Here is a 16,702-nt window from a genome sequence, read left to right as displayed (position 1 = left end):
TGCAAATATTTTTATGCTCTGCAAAATTGATTTGGTTTAACTTTTTTTCTTAAATTCAGACTCTATTTATTTTTGGACAGAGACAGTCATTTATTATATGCAAAAACTAGGATCATGAATATGTACAATGTATTCTCTGCATATACAAAATTTATACACACGTATCTGCTAAAGCAGGCTCAGGGAACAGAAAAAAGAAATTAAAACATTTGCTTAATAGTAATGTTATATATGTATATATGCATTTTTTCTGTTTGCAAAATATTTGCATTATGTTTTCTTTCAGTTATAGACTGAATTTGTACCACAAGGAATAGGCTGTAAACGGATGCACAATAGCTGGCTGCAATGGATAATTTCATTTAGGCACAGAATTACAAAGTAGCAATTTTTAACTTCAACTAGATTACACATTTACTAAACCTTCCATAAATTCATCATTTGGCTGAGTCACATTGAGAATTGTTTTAAATAAATCTATGTGAAAATTAAATTTAAGTTGAAAAGTAGCAGGAAAAAGCTGTATAGTAAGTACTTCATTTGTTGTTATAAGACTGTTTGGAAGGAATACAAATGCACTTCAAAATGTAAAGAGCATAATTATTTTTCTCCAGAAGCTGAATGAAATAGAGCAGCTTCTGCCCATATAATATTTGATATGAATTATCCTCATAAAATTCAAGTTGTGTTTTTTAAATTAACTCTTTTCTTGATGTAAAGTAAATTTCCAAATGACTTCTCCATTTCTTTGTTTTATTATAATGGCCAAACACCCCATAGGAATTGTTTTAGCTGAGCAGACCTGTAATTTAGCCTCTCCATCATATTCCTTTTGGCTGTGGACACTAACAGATGTTTCACAGAAATTTCAAAAACCTATTTATTAACAAAATGTGAGGGGAAGTCACAAAGGTCATGGGCAAAACCCTAAACCTGAAAGGACTTTAAAGAGGTCACCTAGTCCATTGCTCTGCCCTGGATTATTGATCCACTGAGAGGGGAAATTTCATTCTAACCCCAACACAAGATCTTACTCTTGGGGTCTGTTTCTCTTTCTCTCTTATCTAACACAACTGTAGATGTGCATGTTACACATATAATGTCTAATCCTTTACAAATCCTATACAGAATTAGTGTATTGTAGATGACTGCAAAAGATCTGGAGTGCCGTGTCATAATTTATTGCTAATAGATGACTGCTGGGATTCTGAGACGTTTTGTATTACTTGGGTTTGGTCAGGAACATCAGCAGGAAGGAGGATATCGTTCCAGACAGCCATCCATCAAGTGACACTTAGGGGCTGTTAAGAAACAACGTCAGAACTGCTAACTTTAATGACTCTATGTCCTTTCCCAGACAGCCTATGAAACTTGTTCTGACAAGAAATGATTAAGGACTCTCACCAAAAAAATACCAAAAAAGAAAAAAAAATAGAAAAACAAAGCAAGTTTTAAAAGAGAGAGGTTTTTAAGAGGAGAGAGAGGGGGGCCAGTCTTTGCCACGCAGTGGTGCACTGAACAACTGTGCAGGAGCTGGTTCCAGAACGTAAAGCAGTATGTTTACATCAACATGGTGCTGGGCTGCCTAATGTGTGCTGCTGAGAGGCAGATGGTCTCAGCTCAGAGCTAGCTCTGTGCTACCACAGCAATACACCGGTCGGAGTTTGAACTACCATCCTCCACAGTGCCGTGCAGTGCTGTACGACAGCACCAGCTCAGGTGAATGCTTCTTCATCTGCCTGTTGGCTCTCTGTGAAGTTTGCATGGGGGAACCAGAATAACGAATTTAGGATATCTGGAAAAGCTATCCCTACTTGGTCTACCAGCTTCCTTCCAATGCATAAATCAGTGTTTACAAATATCCCCTCCAATTTTATTTCCTTTTTTTTTTTTTCTTCTTTTTATCTTTAAAGATCTATGCCCAAAGCCAAGTGCAAAATAAAGAATACTTTCATTCTAAAAATGCTTTTCTGGATTGACCATGCACAGACTTCTGTATGAAATTTAACCTGCAGGGTAAAAGTGATAAATATCCTATGTATTGTAGCCCAGGGCATGATCTAAAAATGAAAAAATGTACATTCCCCTCGAAGGAGCCCTAATAGCCAGGGGGCATGCACTGCACAAGGGAGACACAGATGTAGTCAGTTACAGTCTGTGTAACCACGATGCTGTATCATGAATGACGATGGGCAGCTAGGCTGTATGTTAATAAACTGTTTGCTTTTGTGGGTTTGAAGTGTACTGCCTTTCCAATTCACTGAATATCCTTTTGTTACTATAAGAAAGTTTAAACAAGAATTTTTGTTTTACCCTGTCTGTGTCACTCATAATTTTGTATAATTCCATCATCTTCGCCTTCCTTTATCACAATTGTTACTTACCCTTTTTGAGACAGTTCTTATCTCAGTGCCTATGGATAATGACATTTCTGTGGTTGGATACAATTTTAAATAATATTGTTCAGGTTCTATTCTTAAGAGAGATGAGACTAAACTCTTCAGAGACTTCGGTTTAAAAATAAAATTGTGCCAAAGAAAATGCATGTATTAAATGCCTACTTTATAAAATAAGTTATTGCCTTTGGAAAAGAAACAAATGCAAATTCTAGTTACTGTGTTTGAAAGAGGTGACAAGAAGAAGTGCCAGCATCTTGGCTCATGTTGCTGTTTTATTGTCACAAATTGTTAGTTACATTTGAAAATTATGGATCTCTCTCATTGTGAAAGTTGTGTCTGCCAGTTGGTGCCTGTACACTACAGTGGGTTTACCCAATTAGCAGAATTTCCCATGCAGGACCCAGAATAGCTGTGCATGCATCCTAAACGTTACCACAGCTGAGGTTCATCCTGGGACTCTGGTGGTCTGGAAACAACTGCTTTTCCAGGTAAGCTAAATGCAAGAGAAGCTGTACAAAGCATGCCTCAGTGGAAGTCAGCCTTGGCACGTCTAATCTAGCTGTATTTGCCTGTAGTTCTCTCTGGCAGGCATAGTCTGCCTGAATCACAAACAAACTGTGCAGCAGACAGAACAGTATTTTTAACCCCAGACCACTCATGAAATGGAATAGGTCATGGAAACAATGACATGTAAGTGCTGTTTGTAATCTTCATCATTGCCCATCTCAAGCTATTTGCATCTCTCTTCTGGCACTCACCCAAGTGTAACTCACCTTATGCAGAGCTGTAGCGTATTCAAGCCACATCTGAGGCTCACACGAAGATGACAGGAGGGCCACCAGGTAACTGCTTTATGGAAAAACATCTGAGGGACTTAAGAGACTGATTTCATGTATGAGTTCAAAGTAAAAGAAGAGGCATGAATGGAGAAATAGCATTCCTGAGAAAACACAAGCAACTGTAGTTATCTGTCTGCCACTGGATTCAACTGTGCGTTACCTATTCTGGGCTTCATTAAGTGGCAGTAACCTAGTGTATGCTAAGTACACCAGCAATAATGCAGGGCCACGGACCTTTCCATATCTTTTTGCCTTATTGCTGTATATAGATTTCTGCACTTTTCTAGTGCAGGTAAGTAGACATAGCACATTTTAATTGAGCAACAGTCTAGAGAATATACTGAACTTCAGCTAAAAGCTATTATGGGAGAACCCATCAGAGCATAATATATATAATAAGAACGAAGTGTCTGTCACCTTTATAAGTAGATGGACAGAACGTAATCACTAGAAAAATAAAAATATATGTAAAAAAAAAAAAAACACACTAACTTTCCCTTAGCTGTAGCTAGCAATGCACATATTCTCCCTTCCTTTAAAAATCAAGTAAGTTTTGTAGGTAAATTTTTGTTTCTCTAGTAGGCAGTGGAAATGATCACTTTCTATATAAAGAGAAACAAAGTCACTACAGCCCTCCTAATCAGGGTTTTGATGATCTACAGATCATGGCAGGCACTGCTTTATTAATTAGTCCCAAGTTAACACAAACAACTTCGTTCACAGAACCATTCCAATAATAAGTAAGTGCTGGGAAACTGCTAAACTTCATCAATATCTGTCACTTATTTTAAAGGCTTGAGGAGCATCCAGATATGTTAATATTACTTTGAAAAAATGTGATTAATTTTATTTTAATTTATTGTAACCTCTGCAAAGCAGTCATATTCAAAACATTTATTTTTAAATATTTTGTCTTTAAAATTAATTTATTTTTATCAAAAGGAGTATAAAAGCCTTATGTAGTTGAACTTGAAATGATGTATTTTTGTATTGTGCGTGACTCTTCAAAATTATTCTTTTTTTCTTTAAAATATATATTTAGCTCTTTCTGATATTATGTTCTTAAAAAAAGTCTCTATTTTTTCCTTTAAAAAGAGACACAATAGACTTTTTTTTTTTTAATGAGGATAAATATAAAATAGGATATGAAGCATTTTGGTTAACAAAATGGCATATAATGCAATTACTATGTAATTTATTAAAGTATTCTGGGAGTGGGGGAAAAGTTTTTTGCTGCTCAAAACATTTCCCTTTTATTCTTCCCTAATTTTTCTCTTGAATAGTTTTGTGGTTAAGATACCAACCCAAGCCATTCATTATTCACCCACATCTAGGTATGGATGCTCTGGAAACAAGCTAGGACCCCCATTTTAAACAGATCTCCATTGTTCTATACTTTTCATTAGTGAACAGTTGCGTTTGTTATGTTCTGAGGAGTCAATGTTTTATATGCCCGATGTCTCATTTTATCTAAAATGTGGGCTCTAAATGAACACTTCCATTTGTGGCATCTGTTGTGTTTCCCACTCCAGCCACCCTGTGTGTCCCTCCTGCTGGGAGAACCTGAGGTGACACAGTTGCTGCTGGCAGTGTCACTGTCTGCTTTTCATCCAGAAAAATGAGTTCTGTGTCTTAAACACCCTAAAGGAGGCTGAATTGGATGTTTTGTGTCATTCTGAATTTTACTCAACCAGCAAAGGTTTTTCCTTCTCTATTCCCTTCATACTAGCGAGAATGTTACTCAATACCAGTATTTCAGAAAGGCTCTCATGGGAAACAGGGCGAATGAGATCAATGCAAAATTGCAAAACTCTGGGATCCACCATTCTAGAAGCATTGATTTTACAAGGAAAATGATAAGCTGAGTTACATGTCATTTTCAGCATTTCCTGTTATAAACTTTCTTATTTTCAAGGACTTAAGATAAAAAGGGCTTCTGGATGCATTGGATATATAACAAAATGAGGCTTTAGCAAAACAGATTGAACATTTTGGGGACCTGAAGTGAGTGAGATTTACTCCTGTGTATAACAGTGACCAAGTTCCCTAATAATCCCTTATATACTTACGGTTAAAATAGCACCTGCTAGGGAGTCAGCAGAAGCAAGAAATGAATTTAAATGTTAGTATGTTTAAGTACAGATCTCAGCAAAACAATGATTACCTGCAGCTTTTGGAGACATGCAAACTTTTATTGTGGTCAGACGCTACTGACAGAAAACAGAATATCAAAGATTTTGTTTTGTGCTCCTTCAGCGTGCACTTGAGGACCCGTGAATTTTAAAGCATCTTTGCTTCGTGAAAAAAAACTCGTTGAGCTGTCTGACCATAATTTGTTCAATGTGTGCTCTGGTTGGGCATGCTTCCCACCTTTCACCCAACCAGTCTGCTAAAGGATAGGGGCGATCAGTGTATTAACCACTCGGCTCTAGAAAGGTAGTAAGGAACTTCCATCAGCTGAGCTGCCATAAAGGGCCAGTGTGTGCGTATGTGCACTCCAGCCTGCCTCCCCAGGTAAAATGCAACAGCCTATTCCTCTGAGGTTTTCCCTACCTTATATTAATTCAAAAGAAGGGAAGGCTATTAGCAAGCACATGAGCTGTTACTAACAGCTACAAGACTCAGGAGGTGCACAGTAACTTCTTAGGCCAGTGTAGCTCAGTTAAATGAACTGCAGTTAAATGTCTGAGCCCCGTGGCTGGTGTTGGAAATCCATGTCTTTGGAAATGTGCTCTCCCCACAATAAACAAACAAACAAACAAACAAACATCCTAACAACCCAAAACAGAGTAAAGAAACTTAAGTTTCTCAGACCTATTAAATGCTGTTGTTCTCCGTTCATTCAAGTTAATTTGAAGCAGCTTGGCTCATTTAAAAAGAATAAAATTAGATTGGAGGTTTGAGCTCTGATACACTTGACATATTTTGCTGTGATAGGGAGGTTTTTCTTCACAGAAGTTTAATTGCCCCACATGCAACACTGAGGATAGACTTTCCAGGTCGAGGTCAAGATTCATAGATGGTGAACAAAAGAGCCTTTCTCTGAATTAGTTCTTGCCCTAAAGACAATAAAATATCTCTGGAGTCCATATGGGAATACTATTGCAAAGACCAGATTCTATTTTTTCTATTAGTAATAAAGAAAAAAAAAAAACTGTTTCAGTACAAAATGCTCATTTTTAATTTCATGAGAACTCTAAAATGTAGTATTAGAGGAATACAAGAGTGGTAATCAGTGGTAACTGTTTTTATCCAGTTCTCAGAACAAAGCAGATTGCAGGAGCTCTGTTTTGAATTAATTCCTGTGTTTTAGGGTATCTATATTTTTTCTCCCACCCAGGAAAGTGTTCTAACTATGAGCCTAGACTGCAAAGGGGTGCACCTGCTCCCTAATTAGTATGTCATGCAAAATAAACTCTTTCCCTAAAAAGACTGAGAAAAATGCTCTCTTGCATACTTACAGATATACACATAGTGCAACATACAGTGGTGATGAAGCACTCTTTAGAAAGACAGATAAGGATTTAAATTTGAATTTCAATTCCCTGGATAGAAGAAGCTGTGAACTGAAGTACTCTACCTCTTCAGTGAGTAGTTTAGCTACTGAGAAAAATGAGGGGAGAAGAGGAAACAGCTACTTTTTAGCCATCTGTTTAAAAGAAAGAATTTTTACATTTATTTTTGTCAAAAGACACCCTGAAAGATGGTGAGCATTTCTCCCTACCTTAAGTCCACAGAAGGAGGTGTTATTTAAGACATAGCTGATCCTTCAGGTTTCTGAATGGGTACCTTAACTGGCCCTCTGCACATGCTTGCATTTGCATTCCAGTTCTTTATGTTCTCCATAAAAGCTAACCTGAAAAGGAAAAAGGAAAATCAAATTATTTGTTCTGAATTCTTCATGAAAAACGTTTGTTTTTGACTAATACTAATATGGAATGCGGTTAGGTGTCTTCTGGAAAGAAGCTCAAAGTCTTTTGAACATGATATGCTCACTACTGCAAATAAAAGTACAGACGTGATGGCTGATTCAGGACAAAAGTTCGTTTTCCATATTCAGTCCTAATTCTAAAGTTGCATAAATTTAGATGTTGCCCTGCACCTGCACAGAGCCTCAGTTCCAGGGTCACTATACATATAGGGTTACCCAAGTAAGACGATATAGTAAATTTATTCATTGTATTTCTTCTTGTACAGCAAATTTTTATGACACTTAAGACTGAATCAGATGCTCTTTCATCTCTTGATACAATTCCTTTAAATACCAGCAAACACAGTGTTCACTGAGTAGCATATTTGTGTAAAATATGGTATCATTATTGTCACAGAATAAAAATATCAACTAAAGTAATTGTATAGCCTTTGAATAAACACAGGGCTTGCTATTTTCTCATATCACTTAGTAAAATTGTTCATCCTCCTTAGCTAGAAGCAGAACATAAATGCTTATGAAGCACTAATACAATCTTACTGAAAAAAATGCATTTACTCTCAGTTTGGTAACAGTGTTAAGTTATGAAAGTATAGAAAAGGAATTTATATTTGGGCTAGATTGTCCTGAGAAGTAGCCGATGCCCCATCCCTGGAGGTGTTCAAGACCAGACTGGACAAGGCCCTGGGCAATCTGGTCTAGTGGGTGACATCCCTGCCCATAGCAGGGGGGGGTTGGAATGAGTTGGTTTTTAAGGTCCCTTCCAACCCAAACTGCTCTATCATTCTGTGGTTCTATGATAGATTGCCAAAAGCATCTTCCTGAAAATCCAGGAGAATTTCTCCTTTCTAAGTATGGCTGGTGCTTGTGAAAAGGTAATGGGGTGTACAGAGTTGGAGCTAAAGTCATCTGTCACGTCTGGAAGGTCAGAGGGTTCCTCCTGATTGTCAGTGCCAAACTGAAACCAAATGCTAAGAGACAAGCACAGTCTCTCACTGTCTGATGAGCTACTTGTTGGAGAACAGACCCCCACCCCGCCCCGACCACCACACCACAGCAGGTTTTTTTTCAAAGCACCATATAAATACCATCTAGAAGTGTTACTACAACTAACTTTATTCCTTTTTAACAGATGGAGATTCTTATGCATTTTATGGAAATAGCACAGCTATGACTTGCCATCAGTTCAGCCAGCAGTCAAGCAAAGAATGGAGCTCAGTTTTGCAAAGTCTGTCCGGAATATATCTACTAGATTGCTTTACCCCTGAATGAGAAGTTTGCCTTCATTTTCTTACTAAGATTTGGTCTGGAACCAACTAGCAACTGCAGCAGTTTCTGGTAGGTAATATTTTTGACTAGATTAGAGTCAATGACTTACAAATGAGAACCTTTTTATTCCATAATAGAACAAAAGGCATTATTTCCTGGGAAACACAATCTGTGCATTTATCTATTTAGTGTGTTTACTTGGATTTTATATTTAGATAAAAGAGGCATTTCAATTTTATAGTGTATCTACAGCATGGTATGTTGAATTCTCAAAATTTAATCATGTACTAGTTATGCTTTGTGTCTAGTTAAAGATGATAGATTTTAATAGTTTAGTATTGAAGGTCAAAGATTAAGTCACTATTGGTAGTTTCTTGGCACCATAAGACCTCTACCTATTGAAGAAACACTTTGAATTTTCACTGGAATCTTAATAACTTGTCCTAGTGGTTGGAAGATTCACAGAAAATTAGAGTCCTAAATATTACTGAGAAAAAGCTGTTTACTTGGGAGGAAGTTTTCAAAGATACAAATTGAGAGACTGGCATCTCTCTTTCCCCTCCATTTTCCATTGTCTTCATTGACAGATAATCTCAAATTGGCTTTGTATGAAGCCAATGGGGTACAAAGGTAAGTTTTAACTTTTTAGGATAGTGTTTCAACTATAGTGACTATTACTTGACATATGCCATGAAAGCAATGAAGTCTGTACTGGACTTTTTTATTTTACTGGGAACTGGGGAAGCACAGGCTCACTCTATGGGGTTTGCATGTTCATATGGATTACGCAAAAACAATATCAGCAGGCTTCATTTCAGTGTTTTAGTAAATGCTATAAAGCAGCTACTGGAATACTCAAATTAGATCAGATGTTATAATGCCAAACTCTCATCCCAGCAGAGTACAACATTAAAAAAAATGGTTACTTTTGTTTTTAATTTACCACTCTATGGATGAGAGAAGTCCCATCTGCTTGCTTTATTTTTAAATGAAAACATAAATGTTGTCCTGTGGTGACATTAGGCTAGATATTACGTAGAGATACAGACTCCAAGCAGTTAAAATTTACATTTAACAAATATGTTTTCTTACATGCAACCATCTGCATGATAAAACCAATGAATAAGTTTGTGAAGCTAGCGTAAACAGGATTCAAAGTGACCCACTTTTATGCCACTGTGGGAATAAAAATTACAGAATTTTAAGTAAGCTAGAACCAAAATTTTTCCTATGGGAGAAATCTGGTCACACTGGTTAAAGTGCAAATCAACTGCTGGAATGAATTAGATCTGAAGATAGTAGCAATTCAGCATGACTAAAACTATACAGCTTTTGAAAGATTTCCCAGGACTTCAGAAGTACCTATAAAATCTTAAGTGTGCCTCTGATTCTATGTCCATGGCAGCTCTGGCTTCACAACCCAGTGTTATGAAAAACATGCTGAACAAAACAGAGAAATGAAGAGATGTACTATTCCCAGTCTGAAAGGTAAGGGGAAAAGCAGAGGCAAATTCCACCTGAGTAGAGGTGGAAGAACCCTTAGCAGGTCCTAGATTTCAGCTCCTAGTGAGTGATTTTACTCCGTAAAGCACTTCTGAAATGTGGGTTGCATATCTGAAAGGGTTCTTCAAGGTGTCTACTGTAGAAAATAAAAATAAGAAAATATAATTATTTACTCCCACTCTAAATTATTTTAAAGCTTTCTGACTTATCAGAGTGTGAGAGTACAACTGCCAGCCATGCTCTTTTCATTAGGCCTGATCTGAATGGAAGCCTTTTCATCTTCAGTGAGCTTTTAGCAGATGCCCAGAGATATTCTGATACAAGATTAGGAAACAGAAACTTGCAACATATAATCTGGCTCTGATTAGTTCTGACTGTCCTCTCGACTTTCTGTTTCAGTAAAATTAATAGGGATTCTGCAGTTTACCTTCCAGGCATGTTGTAAAAATTAATTCTTTGATGCCTCTTGTAGATGGACAGAACTGTAACTGCTGATTGTTAATATCCTTAGATTCAGCAAATATTCAAAGACTTCTTTTCATGGAGCTATAGATTTCAAGGCCAGAGGGCCTTGATCTTGTCTGTGATTAGCTCAATTATTCTGCTTCCTTTTATATCACTTTCAGACCCTTTAATTGCAGTTGTAAATTGTTTTGAAACAACGGTTAGAGATGCTTCACAACAGTTAGGAATGCTTACTGAAACATTCTAAAATAAGGTACATTAGCATACATGCATATGTTTTCATACCTATGTATGCTATGGGTAAACTAGTGAAATCACTAGTTGAATGATTTAGCAATAAATGATTGAAATCAGTAGTTTAGTATTTTTTGTGACTGGTAGTCTGCATTGCAAAACAAAGATTAAAGGACTTGGCAGAAGTCTTGCTCTCTGATACCCTTTCACTTTCCATTTCCTTTGTCCTTGGAGATTGTCATAATGCAGCTCTGTGCTTTTTCAGCTAGACTTTGCCAGATGTCTACTTCTTGCATATATTTGGAAGAAGTTAAGCTTAATTTAATTGTGCCCCAATTCAAGAGAGTATCCCTACGCTGGCAAGTTGATTAAGCATGGCGGTAATTTTAATTATCTTCTTATCTCTCACTGGAGTGCAGTTAGTGGAGCTGATGAAGTTAACCCCATAGATAAATACCCTTTTTTAAACTGGGGCCTCAGACAAGAAGGATAAAGCTTTCTTTTCAACAGCAAAAATTGGTCTTCACCTGTCTGAAGCCATTTCTTCTTCACTTCTCTATCCATCTGCAGATCACTTCCTTCAGAGGGCCTGACATTACAGTTGAATCACCTTTATTACTGCCTTTTTTTCCCTGATAGTTTTGTACCTGTCTGTGATTCATTGCTCTTTTACCTATGACAATGCTAAGCTGGCTGCTTATGCATTTTTTTTTTTTGCCAGCTGTTTCCCTCTCCACATGACTAATTCTATTGTGTGGGTACAATAGAAATGGCACAAAGCCAGCATTTAAAAGATGCCAGTTAGTACATTAAAGATTTGAGAAGGCACAGTGTCAGTTTTACATGCCACTTTCATGGTAAAATCATACAGATACATGGGGCTAACATTTCATTTAATAATCAAACATGTTAAGATAACATTTTCAAGCATTGCATTTAAGTGTCTTGTAACTCATTTAATTTTCTCTCTGAAAAACCCTGTCAGAAGCCAGCAGGAGAAACAGCAGCATAATTTAAATGTCACTTTGCTTCCCAGTAATGACTTTCATATTCAGTCATTCTACTCCAGTGACAAAGCTCACATCTCTGCTAGCATGTTTCTGTTCATTTAGCCCTGTTTTCAGCTGGGTGCGCTTGAGTACGCTTTTATATACTTAATCTGGGCTTTAATTAACACAAAAAAACTAGCCTAGAGAGAAGAACAGAGAGGGACTCCAAAAATGAGAAGGTCATTCACAAAACAAAGGTAAAAGATTCTTACTGTATATAAATTGTAACATCCCAGTCTGCAGCATCTGAACTTTTCTTGCATTTTATGAATATCAAGCCATTTGCAGGCTTTCTGTGCATCTCAGATATCTAATACATGTAACAGGATTCTTGCTTGCCTTTACACACACTCAGCATTCAGCTGCAGAGGCATTCAATTTGCCCTGGATCTCCAACCTGGCAAAATGTCACACACAACCCAGAACGGTTCAGTTTAAGGTGACAGAAAAAATAGCCCCTGAAAGGCAGAATGCTGGTGGTAGTGATCTAGCAGCTTAATCCTCATTTTCTTATAAAGCTATTGAATGGACACAAGAAAGCTCAGCTTGTTCACATCCAAGGATGCTGGGGGAGAGAGCAAAATACTCCGCATAACTTGTAGGCCTTGAAACTGCTCATTTCACCCCAAAACGCTGTATAAAAATTATTCACTTTAATCCAAACTATAATTCAGACATACCTAGAGTGCCCCACAGCCTCTGCTTGAATAGCGAAAGGAAGCAACATATACCAGCTAAGAGGGACGAGTAAAGGAGAGTATTTTTCTCCCATGGAAATTCAGGCAGGAAGAATATTGTTACTGACAGCCCAATCTCACCTCTGGGATCAAACTTGCAGTCCTGCACAGTACTGAAACTGCCACATGAATTTCCTGAATTCCTTCATTTTGCATCTCACTTACAGAAAGCCAGCTCCAGTTATACAAAGACACAAACATACTCTGAGAGGTTGCTTCAGGCCTGAGAGAGATTTGTTCTAGTTATTGATTCCTCATTACAATTTCTGCAGCCCCTGAGATATCCTTAGAGATCCAATGTTAGAGTACTGGCCAGGCCAAACCTTGCTTCACTTTTAAGAGCGATGCAGTTTACATCTTAAGGGAATATTGATCTACTGCAAATCATCTTTTTTTGTTTCTTTCAGGCAAGCTGAAACTCTTGAGGAGAGAGAGAGACAGGACAGCAAAAACCTTTCCCAGTGCCTATGAAAAACATCAGAATATAATAATATAGCTTTGAAAACTTACAAAGTGAACCCAAAACTTGATAGCAAACATAATAAGGAAGGGAAGCTCATAAATGAGGAATACCATTTATATATGGAACCTCTTCTTAAGAGATCTTGAGTAGCATCTGGCACAACTAAGCCCTTAAAATATCACGACTGTTAATTTGTTTACAAAGGACTTAAGCCAGAATAAAAAGGGGAAATGCTAAAGGATAAAACCACTGAAAAGCATCTTTCCCTCTTGCTGGTAAAAAGATTTCAATACAGGTGTTTTCGGCCTGTTACTGTTGCCGTCAACCAATATCAAAAGCAGCTGGCAATGCTCTCATCACGCAAAAGTTCCAATCAGATATCTCAGTATATTCTAATTACTGTAGTAACACCTGTTGTGGTCCTAAATGACTACCTTATCACAGCAGACAGGCCTGCCTTCTATTTAGCTTTTATTGGCTCTTAAATTTCCGCTTCCTCTAATTGCATGTCTAGCTTACCAACAAATTTAGGAGTCCATATCTATTCTTTCCCACCTCATGCTTTAATCCTCTGTACTACGTTAAAGGTTTTGCTGCCATCTCTCACCTGTGCTTTGATTACGCCTATCCCACTTCACCCAAGACAGCAAACTTTCTTTTCTATTCACATTATCACTTGGCCAAGTGATTCATCCAAATGATGGCTTGCTATGCTGGCTTTGCTGCTGACACCCATATACACGTACTTATCAGCAGCTCTACCACAGAAATGTCATTTCTAAACACCTGTTCTTTGCTATTGTGCACCATATCAAAAAAGGTTTTTTTGCACAGAAGACAGCTAAGGATTGTACATGCTCTTCCACTCTTGTATTTATACCCACCAAAAGCAACTGCCAATCATTTTGCAAAGATGCTGCCAAGCACTAACTGTGGCACTGAATTGACTCTTGTTACTTCACTCAGCAACAGATAATAGATCACTTCTTTTCCTGATCTGGACCTGATTCAAATAATCTGGAGAGCAATACAAACTTTTCTTTTGAGTTCAGTAGATATTGGATCATATACCTAAAATGTGTGTTATTACTACTGAAAGCAATCATTTATACACAGCAAAGTATGCATAAAAGCAAACTACATTTTGCTTTCACAAGCACAGTGGTCAACACGCGGGAAGTTGAATCCCAGAATCCCAGAATGGCTTGGGTTGGAAGGGACCTGAAAGACCATCTCGTTCCCGCCCCCTTGCCAAGGGCAAGGACACCTCCCAGTAGACCAGGTTGCCCAAAGCCCCATCCAGCCTGCACTTATGCATTTAAAGTAAATAAATACATAAATCAACAATCTGAGAGCAGCAGGATTGTTGATTTTTCTCCTCCATAAATAGAGCACTCTTCCAGAGTATGAAACCTCTAGTTGCAAATTCTAGTGACTTAAACGTGAGACTGACTATAAGAAAACATAATGGTTGAATCATTTTCATCATCCAACCTGAGAAAACTGCAATACCTGAGAAAATGGTGAGGGGCTTATGAATTTATCTCACAAGACCGATCTGCATTATTATAAGACACATTAGAAAAAAATGTTTTCACTCCCACTCAGATTCTGAAGTTTTCCATACTCCTTCAACAAATTTTCTGTTATATAATTAAATATTTATATATAACATAGATACTTTTAAGAAAATGTCCTTAAGGATAAGTTGAATATGTAAGTTATGTATCTTTTCTTGTTCCCAGAGATAAGAGTAAACCTACAATCATAATGAATGATCACTTATGAAGGAGAGGAATTTATGTTTTGGACCACAGATGGTGAAAGCATTAATTGCTTAATGATGATTTACAGTTGGAATATTGTATCCCTTTTGTCTCTTGTTATTTCTCAAAACAAACTCTTTTGTCACATGCATTTACAATACTTTATGCTTATGATATCCATTCATGCTGTTGAGTAAAATCTCTTTGTATGAATGCTCAACTACTCCTTTTCAATTAACGCTGACTTAATGACATCCCAGACACTAATACTAGATTTGAGACCATTGACCACTGATTTTACAATGAATTATAAGTTGAAACAACTAGATGATGAAGGCCACATCCCATATACTTCCAGAGCTGTACAATAAAATGATATAGAGATATGCATATGCGAGGCATTATGTAGCTTCTGTGCTCTGGGATCATGTAGCCATGAGTTCAAAAGGAAGTAGTAATTCATATAATTACCACTCCTACTTGAGATAGAAAAGCAGAGGAAAAGACACACTGCACATTCTTTAAAGGAGAAAGTGTAAGTTGCAACTAAGACACTAAGTTTAAGCTTGATCCTGCTTGGTTAGTAATAATATTTTATTTTGGATTGTTACGATTTTGCACCCACATTGATTTTTAATTAATTTGACATGCAGACAAAGCAACCTCAGTTCCAGGGATGGAAAGTGCCATGAGTATATCTAAACTGGGGGACCTAGGACTGCCTTCCAGACCAAAGTTAAGCAGCCCTGTCTGGCTCCTGACTTGAAATCAGACCCAGGGCACATTGCTCTGGCCTAGCTGCTGCAGGTCAGAAAGCGTCAGGCTGATGAGGAGCTGGCTAGAACCATAACATGCATTTTGGAGCATGCTGTCCTATAATTTTGGGCAAATAGTACCAAATGGAATTTTGAATCAATTCTCTGCCAATTAAGAAAAAGATTATGTTCAAAAAAGGGTCGGATCAAACATATTACAGTTTGGAAGAAAGACAATTTTCCATAGCAGAAGACTACACTTCTGTCTATTATCAACTTTATTTTTAGATGTCCAAACCAAATTTAATAGAAACTATCTAAGCTCTCAAAGTAAAGAATTCAGAGGAGGTTTTTTTTTATAGATTCATACACAAAAGTACAATTGCTCCCCTGCAGCAGGATTTTTTTTTTTTCAATCTTTTGGCTTACCCAGCTCTTTAAATCGTTCCAGGCTGGTTTCTCTGACATTGTTATTCATTTTGACGTTGCCTCTCAATTGAACACTGGATTCTGGTGATCACCAGCATGGAGTACTATTGTGATACAGTGGGACAGAGGCTGGGCTTCCTGCTGAAGGAATGGCCGTGGTAGTTACATATGCTGATCCAAAACATTTTCACATGCATATACAACACAAAATAGCCTAGGATAAAAAAAGCCCATTTTAGGCACATAAAGAAATTATGTCTATAACATTACCATGTAACACAAGAGGTCACCTGTTTAAATGACTGTATTACACAAGGAAAAAATAAGGGTACCTCCTCTGTATACAAGCAGTTTTCAGTTGCAGCTTTAGCATTAAATTTGCTACATTTTTTTTTCCTCGTTCTTTGGCTATTTATACAGCTGCTACCTTCTTTTTTCCTTTTTTTCCCTTTTTTTTAAAGATGACTGTGTTTTACACATGCCACAGCTTTTACATGAATGTATGTTCTTGTTGTTGTTGTTTTGTCTAATCTATTTTGTTACCTGTATGGATAAAATTAATAGTGAATGTTGACTTATTTCATAAACTATATTAAGCCTTTGAGGAAACTTCAATGTACTCATATGGAGAAGCAATATAGAAAATATTCACTCTATCATGACATAGAAATTACAATTCCAAGCTAGAAATAAATGACATTCCAGAAAAAGCAGAAGGAACAACATTTAAGGAGTTAATAATGAACCACTTGTCTTCATTTTCAGATCCTTTAATCCTGCTATTGTGCAGTTTTCACACAGTGCTAAATTGAATTACTGCATCATTTTTTACAATTTCTTCATACAGTTGACCCAGTTTATAG

General features: G+C 37.2%; 1 long non-coding RNA gene across 1 annotated transcript in view; it reads left to right on the top strand.

Annotated features, from left to right (window-relative positions):
* Positions 1 to 16,702, top strand: part of LOC310905445 — a 209,793-nt gene that overhangs the window by 177,352 nt on the left and 15,739 nt on the right. Inside the window, exon 4 of the long non-coding RNA XR_014589044.1 lies at positions 8,302 to 8,507. This is a non-coding gene — a long non-coding RNA (uncharacterized lncRNA). The remainder of the gene's footprint in view (positions 1 to 8,301; positions 8,508 to 16,702) is intronic.

Source organism: Anser anser (assembly GCF_964211835.1).
Source record: "Anser anser genome assembly, chromosome: 11".
In the NCBI taxonomy this organism is placed as follows: domain Eukaryota; kingdom Metazoa; phylum Chordata; class Aves; order Anseriformes; family Anatidae; genus Anser; species Anser anser.
Note: the sequence above shows the minus strand (reverse complement) of the source record. Positions and strands in the feature narration are given on the sequence as shown.